This window comes from Micropterus salmoides, unplaced genomic scaffold (genome assembly GCF_014851395.1).
Source record: "Micropterus salmoides isolate LMB-PRFRI ecotype aquatic unplaced genomic scaffold, ASM1485139v1 Ms_hic_scaffold_12, whole genome shotgun sequence".
Taxonomy (NCBI): domain Eukaryota; kingdom Metazoa; phylum Chordata; class Actinopteri; order Centrarchiformes; family Centrarchidae; genus Micropterus; species Micropterus salmoides.
This window is the reverse complement of record NW_024040263.1, coordinates 15,007,569-15,022,947: the sequence shown is the minus strand read 5'-3', so window position 1 is coordinate 15,022,947 and position 15,379 is coordinate 15,007,569. Positions and strand designations below refer to the sequence as shown.

Here is a 15,379-nt window from a genome sequence, read left to right as displayed (position 1 = left end):
CAAACATAAAACAATAAGATTTATAATTTTGCTGGTATGGTTGTGCACTGTGAACTTTAGTGTCTAGTGTTTTTTTCTGCTATAATTTAGATACCACCATCCCCCAACAACAAAAATCAAAGATCATCCTTGAAAAGAAACAAAGTGTTGCAGTCTCCCCCACCTATATACAGTATGTGAACAAACTGAGCAAACTGCATATGTCATAGACATATATGCAGAAAAAAACGAAATTCCCCTCCTAATATTACATGGATATACAAGTGCATTTTTAACTGGGTTAAACATACAGATGCAGTGTTTCAGCCTGGAGTGTGAGTAACTGTGAGAGGTCAGGGCATACTGTAGAGGACATAATGTTGTCATTCCTCTTTCAAAGGACACAGGCATGTGAGTGAGTGAGTAAAAAACATGTGCATGAAATTGTAAGCATGTTAACACGCTGTTTTATAATATTGTGTTCGTGTAAAAAGAGAGAGAGAGAAAGAAAGAGCAAGAACCTGCACCATGCATAAAAACATAAATATACAGACAAGCACACATACACACACACACACACACACACACACACACACACACACACTCACTCACAGATACCCATACACACAGACAGTCTGATAGGTCCAGTGAAAATATGTATTGCTGACTGTGTAAAGGTCAAAGGTCATGTGTCAAAGTTTAAGGTCCTGTCAGCAAGAATGTACCCCACAAGAGACCTCACCTCTGTTAGTCCCTGCGTGCATGTGCGTGTCTGCTGTTTGTGCGTGTGTGTGTAAGTACACAGACACAAAGAGACACACTTATGCACATATGCACAATTACACCATATTTTCTGTCACTTAAGGATGTGTGTGTCTGTCACAAAGCTTTCAGTAGGTATGTAATCTTCTCTTTACATGTGCGTGTGTGTTTTATGTGTGTGTGTGACCCTCTGCCCTACATCCTGACAGGAAGAGCCAGCGGGCTAAGAGAGAAGCGCTGGACCCCGAGGTGTCAATCACAGATTCAGATTGACAGACGAGTTAGCTAGCGCTGCTCTCACATTCACCCACACAATCTCCCTCTTAGGACTGCACTCTGTCACTCTCTCAGGCTGGCTGTCTTTCACTCCTTCTTCCTGTCTCTGTTTCCTCGCTGTCTCTGTGCTCTGTCACTTCCCCCCACTGTCTCTTTTTTTTTGTCTGTACATCCACATGCTGTTTGCAGTTAGTCAACCCCCCCCCCCACTCCCTCTGTCTGTCTCTCAGTCCGTCTCTCCTCTTTTTCTCTGACAGATGGGTGCTGCAAACCATTTCTGGTTCTGCTCTCTCAATACATCTCCCTTTTTTGGTTTTCTAGTTTTCTCCACGGCACATAATGTGGTCATTCATGCATACACACGTGTTTACCGTGTTTATGTGTGGAACATCTCTGTGTGTAAATGTTGAGTTTGGTTGTCCTTGGGAAAACAACTTTGAGAACTGTAAGTTAAAATTGCGAAGAAACATCTTAAAGTTTGATCAAATATGAATCAAATATGACTAACCGAGAGTAAAATCTTTGCATTGCAACCCAAATGTTTGTAGGTGAAATATTAATTGAAAACACTTTTCACTGCAAACAAAAAGCAAGAACTGTTAACAATAGCAAAAATAGTATCTCTAATAAAAAATAATAAATAGATTTAGGAAACTAACGGGGTTCTCTGTAAGTAATCTCATCTAAAAGAATTGAATTGCTTACCACCAATTGTCAAACAGCACTGAATAGAGCTCCTGGCAGTAGTGGATATCACACAAGTCCAAGTCAGAATAGTAGTCAGTCCTAAGTCTAAGTCCTCAGATAAATCTGAATCCCTATATGGGCATTTCTGTCACTAACTCTCCATTGGCATGGTTAACTCAAATCTGAATATGGCCCAAAATGCATTTATTTTTATTGACCCTTCTCATTCTCTATCTAGGAAAATAGTGTTAATTGTAAGCAGGAGCATTCTGAAGATGAGCCGTGTTTTGATGACATGAGGTGTCTAGATTGTGTCGACACTGCTGCCAGCATCGCTGTCACTGACAGAATAACATAGTGTGAACCTGACCACTAGTCATGCCGTGTACAAGACTGACAATCAGCATCCTGGGCAGCATTTTAAAACCTAAAAGTATTTTGCAAAAGAGAAGTCATCTGTGTGTTTCTTATAGATTAATGACAATGATAATGTGGTTAATGTTTTGTGTTGTGTGTTGTGTAAATTGATATTGCTGGTGAGGGAGTGAGCAAATAATTGAGGTACAACAAACTGTTGTCTTTGAAGAATTTATTAATAAAAGAGCATGACAGAGAAGTACTACAAGAAAATCAGCTGGTCCAGAGACCTGCAGCCTAGGGCAGCTTCAGGCGTTTGGCCCTGAGCAAAGGGATGCATAATCATATACAGAATCTAGGTTTTTATGTTTGGGGGAACAGAGATCCTCTCCTGGCCTTAAATGAACATTCAAGGAGAGGAGAGGAATGGCAAGAAAGGAAAACACTAAAACAATCTCACAGCTCTGACCTATGTGGACAGAGTAATATAATGTGTACAATAATAAGAAATGGTTAAGGATAAAAAACAAACTATATATAAGACAATGAAAGAATACATAAAAAATTAAATGTAAGGAGAAACAATTTTCTGCCCTTACAGTATGGTCTGTAAAGCTATAGCTTTTTGCTATGTAACAACTTGCTTATTCTACTGTTTACCTCGGGTCTAGCGTCTAGACTGAGGAGCAAATTATTGCTGACGAAATGACCTTGCAGAGTTGTAAATTCATTCCCCAAATGAGCAAAAACTGCTGTGCAGTGTCTTGTTGTATGATGTGGCATCAATCTGGACTTGCATTGTATCTCATCTGCTCACAAGTAGCCACACACCTACACCAGTGCAGCCCCTTGTGTTGTTTTGATGCAGGGCTATTTTTGGCCTTCCAGGATACAGAGCAGTTGTGCTTTATGAGAAGTTTCGTCATAACAAAGCTACTATAGATTTATGCACTGTATATGAAACAACTTAAAGCTAGTTGCCTATCTATGCCAACTATCACTTAACATTGTATATAGGGTTGCAAAATTCTGGGACTTTCAAGGTGGAAACTTTCCATGGGAAGTAACAGGAATTGTGGGAATTAATGGGAAATAACGGGAATAAAAAGGAAAAATATGGGTTATTTGCTCAGGCTGTATGTCATTTGCAGATAGATACAAACCTTTTTACCATATCATAAGCAGACATAATTGTAACCCTTTCTAACAGAAATGAAAAGAAATTTACTAAAAAACAATTAAGTGAGTTGACTCAATTAACATTATATTGAACTTACATTATACAGCAAGTTTGCTGTATACGTAGATGAACTGCTAGCAAGACTTGATTTCCTAACGTTACTCTAACACAAGAAGCTCCTCTCTCCAACTGTGACTCACATTTCCATCGTCGTCTTCTTGCAACAACTCGCCTCACACGAGATTTCAGAGCAAGAATTGCCCTTGAGCGAGACTTCTGTTTCTTGTTAAAAACAAAGGGTGTCACCAGGAGACACTCGTAGGGATCCTTTCCATGATATTGTTAGACACCTCATACAACAATCTGAGCCTGTAGGTGGCAAAAAGTTTTTGCAGACATAATTTTGACGGGCACAATTGCGCCACGGGAATCACTGCAGCCAGTTCATAACTGCCAGCTGAAGCCATGTACTGCACGGATTCCAAAACCTTTTGTACCTACTAGTCATTTCAACACCAAAATATGTGAATAAAGGGTCCAGGATTAAAAATACCAAAATTATCCGTATCCTCTTCATAGACTTCCTCAATGTCAGACTCTGATGCCTCATTCACTCTCCAAGCTTTTTGAGGAAGGCTCTGTGTCAGGCTTTCAAGTTGTGCATTAGTCAGATTGTTTTTGTGCCTTGGTGGCCTAATTTTACTACTATTTAATGGGATTCTGGCAAATTATCTGTACTTGTAATGGAAGAGTATGTTACTGAATGTAGCGCATGGTTACAATTCAATTAAATGGACATACTTTTAACCCAAACATGCCATAAGTAATTATTGCTATGTATTTCTCCTTAAATAAGTTAAATATCAAAAGGTATGATTTTTGTAAAGAAAAATCTCAACCTTAGCTTCCCTTGCAAAATTTCTGGAAATTTTCCCGACACACTTCAACGCAATCTGTTAATGTATGCCAAAGTGTAACTGAATCACTAAGAAGTTTAATTTTTATTTGGTTCCATTAGGGTAAAAAATTATCAAATAGACCAAACTCCTCAAAATTCAATACATCCTATCATTGTTTGTATCACTGATTATGGTGAGTAGTACTGTTCAAAAAACAGCAATAAACGGATGGTCCTCAAAATTACAGTAAGAGCAATGTATGTGCATGAGATTATGTGCATCTGTGAATATATGTTCTGCTTTGCAAGGCCGTCAGCCTGGTCTTTGAAGATGTATGTGTGTTTCCTCTTGGGGACCATTAAAGTGTGTGAATGGTCTATTAGTGGGTTAAACACACTCACAGTGCCCCTTCAGCTGCAACTTTAACCCCTCACGGCCCACAGCGCTTAAGCGTTGAGAGAGTTGGTTTTAAACAGGAATGTGAGATCAGCAAATCTTCACATTTATCCAGGAACAGAAATTGGTTTCTGGTCAGTGTGATGCAACTTATCACCTGGAACTGATGGCATGAATTCATTTGTTTGTGCCTGTAACTGTGTGAGTTTGTGTTTCAATGAGTTTGTGTTTAGGTGAGAAACTGAGAAAAATACGGAAAGTAAGAGAGAACGGAGGCTCAGCTATATCTGAGCATAGAGCTGTTCTGTCAAACTATATTCAGAGACCGTTTAAAGAAACATGGTGTAGCCTCTCTTTCGATTCTATACTGTTCACATTTTTCTTATTCTCATTCTATATTGCCCTGCATAATCTTCTCTTTCTCACCCCTTTCTTTGCCCTTATCCTCTGATTCCATTTCCATCCCCTCTCTCCCTTCGTCATCTCCCTGTGTACTGCTCTATCTTCCATCTGCTTCTCTCTCTCTCCCCCCCTTCATCGCTTCCCTTTCGTCTTGACACCTAACAGAGACAGGATCCAGCAGTAAATCTCCTAAAGCACAGTCATCCACCATCGTTCACACCACAAGGCTGGAGAGAGAGCGTGAAGAAAGACATGGAGATGGGAGCGGGAGACATTCAGTGCTAGTTTGTTGAGGAGGAGAACAAAAGGTACACGATAACAAAAAGACAAACAGACACAAAATGGCCCAAGACGCAGGCGGTGGTGAAGGGTGAAACAGACACTGATGGAGGTGCTAAAAGAGTGATGGAAGGGAAGACCCAGTGAGGGAGGGAGATAAAGACACAAGCTTTCACATAACTCACACACACTGTAGACAGTATTCCATCTATGCACGCATACACACACACACACACACACACACACACACACACACACACGATCGTGGCAGGATGAGAAACATGATGAAGATTCCCCCAGGGCCTGAAGACATTCTTCCTGCCCCAGCAGAGTTGGATATGTTGGGCTAAGCTCCTTGGGCAGAAAGCCTCAACTTATGGAGAACCACCACTGAGCACTCGATGCTTCACTTTAAGCTATGTGTGTGTGCATATATGTGTCAGCGTGTGCAGATATGTGCGAGCCGGTGGAACAGCGCTAATTTTCATATTTGTGTATTTGCAGCTTGTGTCTATGCTCGCAAATCCGTCCTTGTGCATGAGACTACACTTGCATTCATTTGTCTGTATCTGTGTACTTGGGATTGTGTTTTTGTGAGTGTGTGTGTGTGACAGCGGGCTGGGCAGAGTGTCCATAGCCGGTGGTTTATGGCTGCTGAGGTCTGATTACATTGGTGCGACTGGAGGGGTGAGCAGACTGGTGGTTCTATCTGTCTTCTGTGTGGCTGACTGAACAGACACAGCGAATAGAGATGGCTCAGCCAGAGACACTTGGCCTGCCTCCCAGAGATCTCACAGTGATACAGCCACATAATGGATTCACACAAGAAAATGCACCCAAATTGATACTCGAATTGTGAGCTGCATGTCTGTCGTTGAATTTGATTATTGTTTAAGTTGAAAGTGTTGAACCCTGGTGGGCAGGTAGTCGTGAAATAAAGGATGTGATAATGCTTCTGTTGAATGTTTTTGACTTGTGAAATAATGAATGTGTCCAGCGACCCCCAAAAATCATATTCGGATCAAGAGAGAAAAGAGAAGAGAAAAATCTTTTTGTATAATAATAATTCATCATCCTGGACTTACCTGGCTGTGCTAGCTGGCTGTCAGAATGGCCAGAAGCTGATAACTCCTGATTTATGCTGCTGATCCCAAAGAACTTGACCTGAATATATTTACTGGTGAATTACATTTCACAAGTCAGTTGTATGGGTGAGTATGCAATATATACTTTATCTAGTAAAGAGCTCCCGTTGAAAGGCACTGGCTACCTTTCATGTTATATACAGTATAAATCCTCCAAAGCTTTTTTATTTATGTTGCCATTTTATCACTATCGATGCCTAGCATGGATATAGCAGTCTATAAACTCTCAGAAAATAGCAACAAATGTCCACCACAGTTTCCCAGAGTCCAGGATGATGTCTTTAGATGTCTTGTTTTGACTAATAATTGTAGAAGACTAAGAAAACCAACAAATAATCACATTGGAAAAGCTGAAACTTGAACGTTTTGGGTTTTCAAAACCATTAACTGATTATCCAAATAGTTGTGTTTTTTATTCAAAGCATTACATTATTATTTTTACATTTTCATTCCACTGCAATTACTCTTTGCACATACATGCTTAATGTTGGCTTATTATATCACAATCTTGCTTAAGCAGTTTGTAACAACCACAAAGTTTGGTTCTTTTTCATTTAGCGCCGAATGAATGTAGAATTTGGTATCAGAAAGTGCAGTACTTCTAAACACCTTCATACTACTCAGAAAAATGAAAATAGCAGACGGATACTCAGACTTGTTTTAAAATTAAATGTTGGAAATTGTTAGAGGTTGTATAGGTATCTGGAAAACTCTCAGTTTTACTGAACTTTCTGATTCTGATCTTGCTTTAGATTACTGATTTTAGGGTGATTAGTTGGACTTTTGTAGTCTGTTTTAAATTTATCTTATTGAATTAGTTTTGAGGCTACATCTGTCTGCTACTTTAAACCTGGGCATCACTGGAGACACTCGACCCAGTGTAACATGAAAATTGCATTTTTGGTATAACTACAGCAATAACTGTATTTTGTATTTGCATGTAAACAATAAATAAATCAGTATGGCAAAATGTTTATGCTATGTGTTTATTGTATTAAATGAATATCAGCTCATATATGTACTCTCAAATTGGTATCATTTTTAAAAATCTAATTTCTGTCTGGTCGTATTCTATTCTAATTGAGTAAATTTTTTGCTCCAAAGTGAGTCTGATCTTTATATAGAATAAGTTTTTTTTAAAGGTGTTCTTGCTTAATAATAACCATGGTGGCTTTATATAATACACAATGGGATAAGGCAGAGGTAGCATGCTTTATCATGTGACTGTAGTAAGTGTGCGCTAGTAAGAAGCCCGCCGAGAGAGGTAGAAGTTGATACATTTATTGACGAGTAGATAAGCCCTTTGTGCTATGGGTATTTGAAGAAGAAGAGAGGAGAAAGGACAGCGACCGGAGATAGGTGTGCATGAAGTGATGAATTGGTGTGCTGGACAGTACAGCAAGTGCAGCACAGGGTTACTCCCAGGTGTGTGCCATGTATGGAATTTGAGAGAACAATGTGGCGAAAAGCAATGAGGGAGTCTCAGATTCCTGATGTTGTTTCTGTTCACTTCCACCATATAGGCAAGAATCACCTTCAGCCAGTCACTATAATGTGTTTGTGTTTAAGAGAGTAGACAGAGAGAGAGAGAGAGAGAGAAAGAGCAAAAGAGAGAAATAAGAGAAAGATAGTGAGTCGGGGGGGGGGTTCTGTGCTTGTGGTAATGTGTGCACTTGAGTGTTTGCGCATCAAGTCCAGTTGCCCTTGATTTAACCCTCCTTGGATAATGATGACCTGGTTGACAGAGAATCTTCACACACATTATACTGTGTGTATCTGATTTTATGTGAATTTCAAATGTGGATGAAAACCCAAGGCTTTAGGTTTTTAATCAGCCCCATCTGAGCGCTGTATGGGGACTCTGAGAAGCTTTCATGTAGAGTTTCTCTTTCTCACACACATACAAAGCATCCCCTCATGCCTTCTGTTCTAAATTTACACCTAACATGAGAATGGGGGAGGAGACATGGAGGAGCATGGCGAGGTAAGGAAGTGAAGAAGGAGGGTAGAGGTAGAGAGGCACAAAACTATGGAGACAACGGGTGGGGAGAAAAAGGAGAAGTGCACATGAAACAAGCACGGGGGGTAAAAGAAAAGTAGATTGAAATGAGGAAGAGGCAAAACTGAAAGGGGAACAGCGGAGAGGAGATGAGAGGAGTGGAGCCAAATTTGATTTAGACAGCGGACAGGAGAGATAGAGAGAGGGAGGGACGGAGAGAGTTGGATAGACAGGGAATGAGGGAGGAGGGAGAGGGACAGCGGTATATTAGTCAAGGTGTCCAGTCTATGTATTGCCTGCTGTGCAATACCACCCCTCTGATTTACTCTGCCGAGTGACTGATGAGAGGGAGGATGAGAAGGAGGGATGCAGAGATGAAGGGATGAGAGAGGAGGGAGGTCTCGCAACGAGCGTTTAGGCCAAATTAACGGCACCTCATAAATTAGACTAACAGCCAAAGCGGAGGGGCTGGAGGGGAGGGGCCGTGGAAGTGTGTGTGTGTGTGTGTGTGTGCCCAAGTGTGTTTCTGTGTACACAAGTGAGTATGTGTTGTGCATGTATGTGAATAATGACATGCCAAGGGGGAACAATTTGAACCAATGCAAACAGATTACTCTCTGATAAAGTAGCGATTTCCAAACGCTCACTCATACAAACACAATCTTCCCTTGATTACTGCACGTACTGAAGCGTTTTCTCCAGCATGATGCGCTCATAAAGTGAAACAGCAGGGAGATTGTACACATAGAGGATGCTCACTATAAGTTGACCACCTTTTCACTCACTTTTCCATCCTTGCATAAAGCACAATTATTGTGAATTTGACATATTTGCCCTGTAGTTTTTGACATTTCTGAATACAACCGTGTCTGATAAAAATTACTGCATGGATAATTTTTTTATTAGCATATTGCAAAGAAATGTAAATGAAATTGTTCACTACTGAATGTATCTCCAAATCGTTCAGTGTAAACATTATTTTTATTTATTCTTCCACCAAATCTGCTCCTGGCAGTTACAGCATGAGGAATGTTTTAAGGGGTTAAGGCAACTAAGAACACTTGTCTGAGGTTAGAAAAAGGTAATGGTCTTAAATGGTGAAAAAGTAAATGCTAACTTTAAACTGACTTCAGACGGTATGCACTGATTTTTCCATTTTTATTTTAACCCAAACCACAATCTTTCCCTAACCTTAGCCATGTGGCCTAGTAGCCTAAATATAGCAACATGTGGACACAGGACACAAAACTCACTCTCTGGTGTCAAAGTCCTGAATGCTTTGTATGCCCAATCATCCACCCCAGCCTCCACTCTGTCAAGTATTAGTATAAGGATGTCATGGATTGGAAAAACTGCCACTGAATGTAATCTAGGCAGAAATTACATTTCCGCCATTTGTCAAAGCAGAAATATAAAAAATATATGAATATGTTTTGTGGGAGACAGCCTTACAGTATGTGAGCTTTCAGTTTACACAAGGCTCCATACAAATTGTAGTAACTTTTAAATAACGCTAAAATAAGGTAGCTCAATACCTCCACATGCTCTCTTCATGAATGTCTTCTGTTACCGCTCAATCCACACATAGCAGTAAACGTTATTTATGTTACTCCCTTTACATTAAAAAAAAATGTTAACTCTGTCAGAAGTGCAGGCACTTGCCAATTGCTGTGTGATTACAGCAGTGCTTGACTGAGTGAGATACTAATACAAACACACAAACAAACACACTAACCCACACACACACACCAATCTTGGCAGCGTAGAGTTGATGCTCAGAGTGATTAAAGTGGCGTGCTTCTGAGTGTGTCACCTGGGTGCAGCTGTATCTTAAATCAGGACAGTGGGGCTCAGATTGGGTATTGACTGGCCTGCAGAAGTCTCCATCCATCACGCTGAGAAACGATAGCACAGAGGCTGCCCTGATGTATCCATATACCACTGATGTTGCTCACTGGCTGGCTGAGGTGACGTAAGGTTAGGGTTATGACATGAACTGTTATTTATACTGCATGGTAAGCAGGAGAGGCGCATCTCACTGGCAGATGTGGACTGACAGGCAACGCGTCTTCCGTCAAGATATGATAAGATAAACACATGTTCAGAAGCTCAACACAAAGGCAGGTGCATCTGTGACAGACACATATGCTCAGATACGCAACGCTTATCGTAAAAGATAAGACTTCCTTTTCTTTCTCTATCCTGTTGTCTCTCACGCTAAGGGACACACACACACACACACACACACACACACACACGGACAGACACACAGACAGACAGACAAGCGCACATACCCACAGACGTACCACTCTGTTTTGAGGGCCTGAGCAGCATCTTTTTGACTGTGTGCCTAATGATAATAAATGAGCCATCATGGGTGGGGAGGGAGGCACTAAGTCATCCCCTTCATCGACAGGAGGAAGACTGGGAGCCCCAAGGTCACCCTACTGTCAGCATCACTCTCCCTAACTACTCCTCTCCCTCTCTCACATGCACACATGCATGCATGTGCGAATGCATACGCACACACACAAAGTGCCACAAAGTCCGCCGTGCCATGTTCACACTCATACACTGTTTGCACACACCAGAGACCACCTGGATGAACCTGCTTTAAGATACTCCACTGTATTTATTTTTTAAGATGTTTGTTTATAGAAGTTTAGGTATCTGTCACTAGGAGAGATCATTTCACATTTTATCTCATTTTTAGATACTTTTCAAGTTTCTCAGAATAGGAGAAAACTTTCCCCTAATTGGCATTTTTTAATACTCTAGCAGTCAACTAAAGAACACATTAAGAGAGGCAAACTGCACTTTCCCTATATTTGTGCCATCTCCCTGCACAGTGTAGAGAATATCACCAGCCTGCCTTTCCCTTTAGCAAAACAGCACCAGATCAGATCAGCTGAGGAAGACAAGCATTGCATAACTGAAACATGTCTTTATAAAACTCCCTGACCCTCCTGATTTATGGCCCTCTCCCTAATGAGCTGACATGCACTGTCATCTCTCACAGATCAGCATTCAGATCCTAAGAAGGGGGTCGAGTAAATTCCTCCAGCCAAAAGGCACAAACTAAAGGAGTCCAAACCAGTGAATGTTATTAATGCTGTACTAAAAATGTAAGTTAGTGGGAGAGAGAAGGAGGCATCAGAAGACGCGTTGGAGAAACGAAGAGGAAGGTAGCGCTTTCAACTGTGGGAATTCTTTTCACACACACGCACACACTTATAGATTACATGTGCACACATACATGCATGGGCGCACACACACAGGTTGCAAGTTTGGACTGGAGCTGTAGAAAGCTAATTTGCACCACATTGAAATGCATCTCAATTAAAGAGAAACACATTGAGGTGCCAAGGGAGGAGAGAAGAGAGAGATGTGAGAGAACGGGAGGGAGGAACGGGGTGTGAAACAGATAGTGTGTGAGAGTATGAGAGTAATAGAAGAGAGGGGTGGCGGTGGGGGGTGAGCTCAACTGTATTTGGCAAGGGAAGAAGGGAGGGAGAGAGAAAGAGAGAGGGAGAGAATGTTTTCATCTCCCTCTCTTGGAAAAACATCTCATTTTGGGATGAATCAGATTTAGAAAGGGTGTTAGGAGGTTGAGGCGCAGCTAAAATCCTAACTAACTTCAACCTCGTTATCACCAGCTCTTTGGTTTGGTGCCAGCACACCAGGGCTGTCCCTGCTATATCTGTGTGTACGTGTGTTTGTACACACATATTTTTAAGCCCAAGGCCATGTACTGTATGACAGAATGGGTGGATACATCCAAGACACAATGAGGTTTTACCTAAGTGTGTAGGCAAGTGTGACTGCAGGCCTGCATCGACGTGTTTCTGGTATTTTTGAGAACGTTTTGACCATTTTGTTTTGTCCATGTTAATAATTAGATAATTTGCCGAAGTACATTTGAGTGCGTATGTGCCTGTTATGTGTGATTTAGAAAGTCTGCGTCTGAGAGAACAAACAACAACCAGAGCAAAAAAGAAAACACACACACACACACACACACACAATCTGTCACATGGAAAAATCAGGATTGGCTTTGTATGCCGCTACCATTTTGCACGGACTGTCATGTTCTTAAGACTGCGATGATGCTGCCAGCCCACCATCTTAACAACAACGGCAAATTCAAGTAGATCTATTCTTTCATGTTGTCAAAAGACACTCAACTTGTCTTCTTCTTGAAAGACCACTCTAACCGGGTGTTTGCCTCGGCTCCAATATAAGTCACACAGCTCTTAAGAGTGAGGAGCATTCTGGGAAATCAAGTCCTTTTGATCTTTTTCTGGTCTAAGATGTAACGCCCTACTCCAGACTGCAGCGCTGTAACACCATTATTACGAATGATGTAATGCACCTACCCACTTTATTATCAGTATCAATGATAATCAGATCATAACTATCAATAAGAAGAGCCAGAACACTGTCATCATCATCATCATCATCTCAACTGCCATCAGTGACACCATGTCAGCACATCATCTAAGAATACATCATCTCATTTTCACCAGACTAAAAACTGAGGGGGGTCGTCGGGGGTAAATGGTTGGTTCGTTGCATGATTGCCTTGTGATGTCTACAATGAGGTTCAAAATCTCGACTGAAACATCTTTGTGAATCCCAGACTGAAACTCATCTGAAGAGAGTACAGGAGGTAGATTGAAGAACTATGACATGGGACACTCTCCCATTGAAATAAATTTCCTTTGATACGTTATTACTTTTACCTTAAATGTAGCTAGAAACATAAAATACATTCTGATTATTATCCACAGCCCACCCACTGGTGGTGCATCATTTCTTCCTGTGCTCTCGCCTTAGCTTCTGGGCCACTGCGAAAACACAGCAGAGAAACAGTGGACCCTCAACTGCTGTCCAGCAATTCCGTCTCATGTTCCTGGAGTTATAAGCCGCCTTCATGTGTGTTGAAGTCAGTGGTCTTGTTCGATCAGTCCTCTTAGCCTCAACTTGTTTGTCTTGCAGCCTTATAGCTAAGCTAAAATAAGCAGTGGCCTTCTTTTATATAAACCTCATGCTGGTGACAAGCATGTCAAAGCCAGAAGAACCTACTGTGTATCAGTAAACGCCCTGACAGCTAAATAAATAAATATATAAGCTAAAAGAAAAACTGCTTACATGGGTTTTCCTCTTCCTCCAATACTTTGAGTTAGCATAATCTCTCGCTCTCCCCCTCTCTGTCCCTCTTTTCTATTTGCTCACTTATTCTTTCCTTGCATACACATGACTGAGCAGAGCTGACACGCACATGCACCCCCCCCCCCAACACACACACACACACACACACACACACACACACACACACACACACACACACACAAACAGTCACTTAGACACACAGTAGATGCTTCACAATGACGGCCCCATACTGTAAATGGACAATAAAACACATCAGCAAACTACTCAAACAACCTCCACAGGCACTTTGTCACGTCCTCTGTGTCTTTATGGCTTCTCAATCTGCCCTTGATGACACTGCTTATGAGCCTTTAAGCGGCCCTCTGTTGTGCATGGGCTGACAGATCGAGTTGTCATTACATTAAGTAGGGACTCTCTATTAGTGCAAATGGTGGCACATAACCAGATAATCGGCGGTGGACAGCAAGTGTGGCTATGTGGGAGGTGAGATGCTAACGGATGGTGTGTGGGAGAGTAATGTTTTATGTTGGAGGAAGTGTGATATCTCCATTATAGACAAGCTTAATTGATAAATAGGACAATAAAAGCAGCAAATGGCCCCATAGATTTCTGCCTACAGCACAGCCAGCAGGACTGTAGGATAGCCTATATAATGGGGAGCAATGGCACTGACAATAATAGCATATTAAGTAGAGGCTTTAGAACAATATCAGACAATGCCATCATTGTAGAGAAATAAAAGACTAATAAAATCCCTCTCATGAAAAGGAGGGAAGCAGCGCTTCCCTGAGGGACCCCTCAAATGTTTCTTTCTTCTCACACTCCTCTCACCTAATCTATCCCCCACTCCCTCATCCCAACCGGCTGTATTTTACTCTCTTCGCCCACCGTGACAGGAATACAGACTGATAATTGTCACAAATGGCCACGTTTAATTCCCATGCATAATAAGAGAGAACTTCGCTGCCATGGGGTATAAAAATTGTCAGGAGCGAACGAGCTCCGCTAACTACGCTGTCGTTTCCAGCTTCTGGCGTGAGAAAACAACACATGAACTGTGTGTTTTTGTGGTGATCATTTCGGAGAAGGCAAAAGTGCCCGGGTCATTCAGACACGCCCGTTTTTAAATCTGCCGAATAATTCAGAAGCACTTTCAGATGTTTGAACGCAAAGGATTACAATCACACAACAATTTTGGCCAAAGTGTGCTCACCAGAATATCCGGATCAGAGCTCGGTGTACGGAGAATCCCGAGGAGTTTCCCCTGTCTTTCTTCACCCCAAGTTGAAGACAGCAAGCAGACGCGCTCCCACAGTCCCGACTGAACTGCAAAGAGAAAAAGGTAAGACTACATTGAGAAAAAGCACGCCAGCCTACGGACTATCTCATCCCGGGCGGCAATCCAGGTCAACTCCCCACAACCACACAACCACCCACCCAAAAAGTACATCAATAATTACACATGTTTAGCTCACTAATCCGGTCTGTACCTCTTAAACGAGACGGGATGACCACCAGAGAGTGGAAATGACGGGAATAGGACCAGGCAAAGCAGTGGCTGTCAGATTTGACTTCAAACTGATGCTGACGATGCGCACCGAGATAAGATCCGGAGGAGAGAGAGAGAGAGAGAGAGAGAGAGAGAGAGAGAGAGAGAGAGATCAGAGGTACAGTAGTGAGAGACAGATTCAGAGAACTGAATTAAACAAACCACCACCACTTAAAAGTTATTCAAGTAGGTCAAGATATGAAACACAAACCACCTATGCATTTTTGAAAATATGCTACGTGAACTTGTAAAAAGTCTGGATAAATAATTCCCAGTTTTAAAGACTCACTCAAAGGC

The 15,379-nt window shown here is 41.6% G+C and overlaps 1 protein-coding gene across 11 annotated transcripts in view; it reads right to left on the bottom strand.

Moving 5' to 3' along the window:
* LOC119899130 (receptor-type tyrosine-protein phosphatase delta-like) overlaps positions 1-15,121 on the bottom strand; it is a 142,855-nt gene extending 127,734 nt beyond the window's left edge. For all 11 annotated transcript variants that reach the window (XM_038713559.1, XM_038713564.1, XM_038713566.1 and 8 more), the window contains exons 1-2: positions 15,024-15,121; positions 14,747-14,859 (exon numbers count right to left, since the gene is read on the bottom strand). The gene's annotated coding sequence lies outside the window, so the exon portion shown is untranslated. The remainder of the gene's footprint in view (positions 1-14,746; positions 14,860-15,023) is intronic.
* Positions 15,122-15,379: the final 258 nt, after the last annotated feature.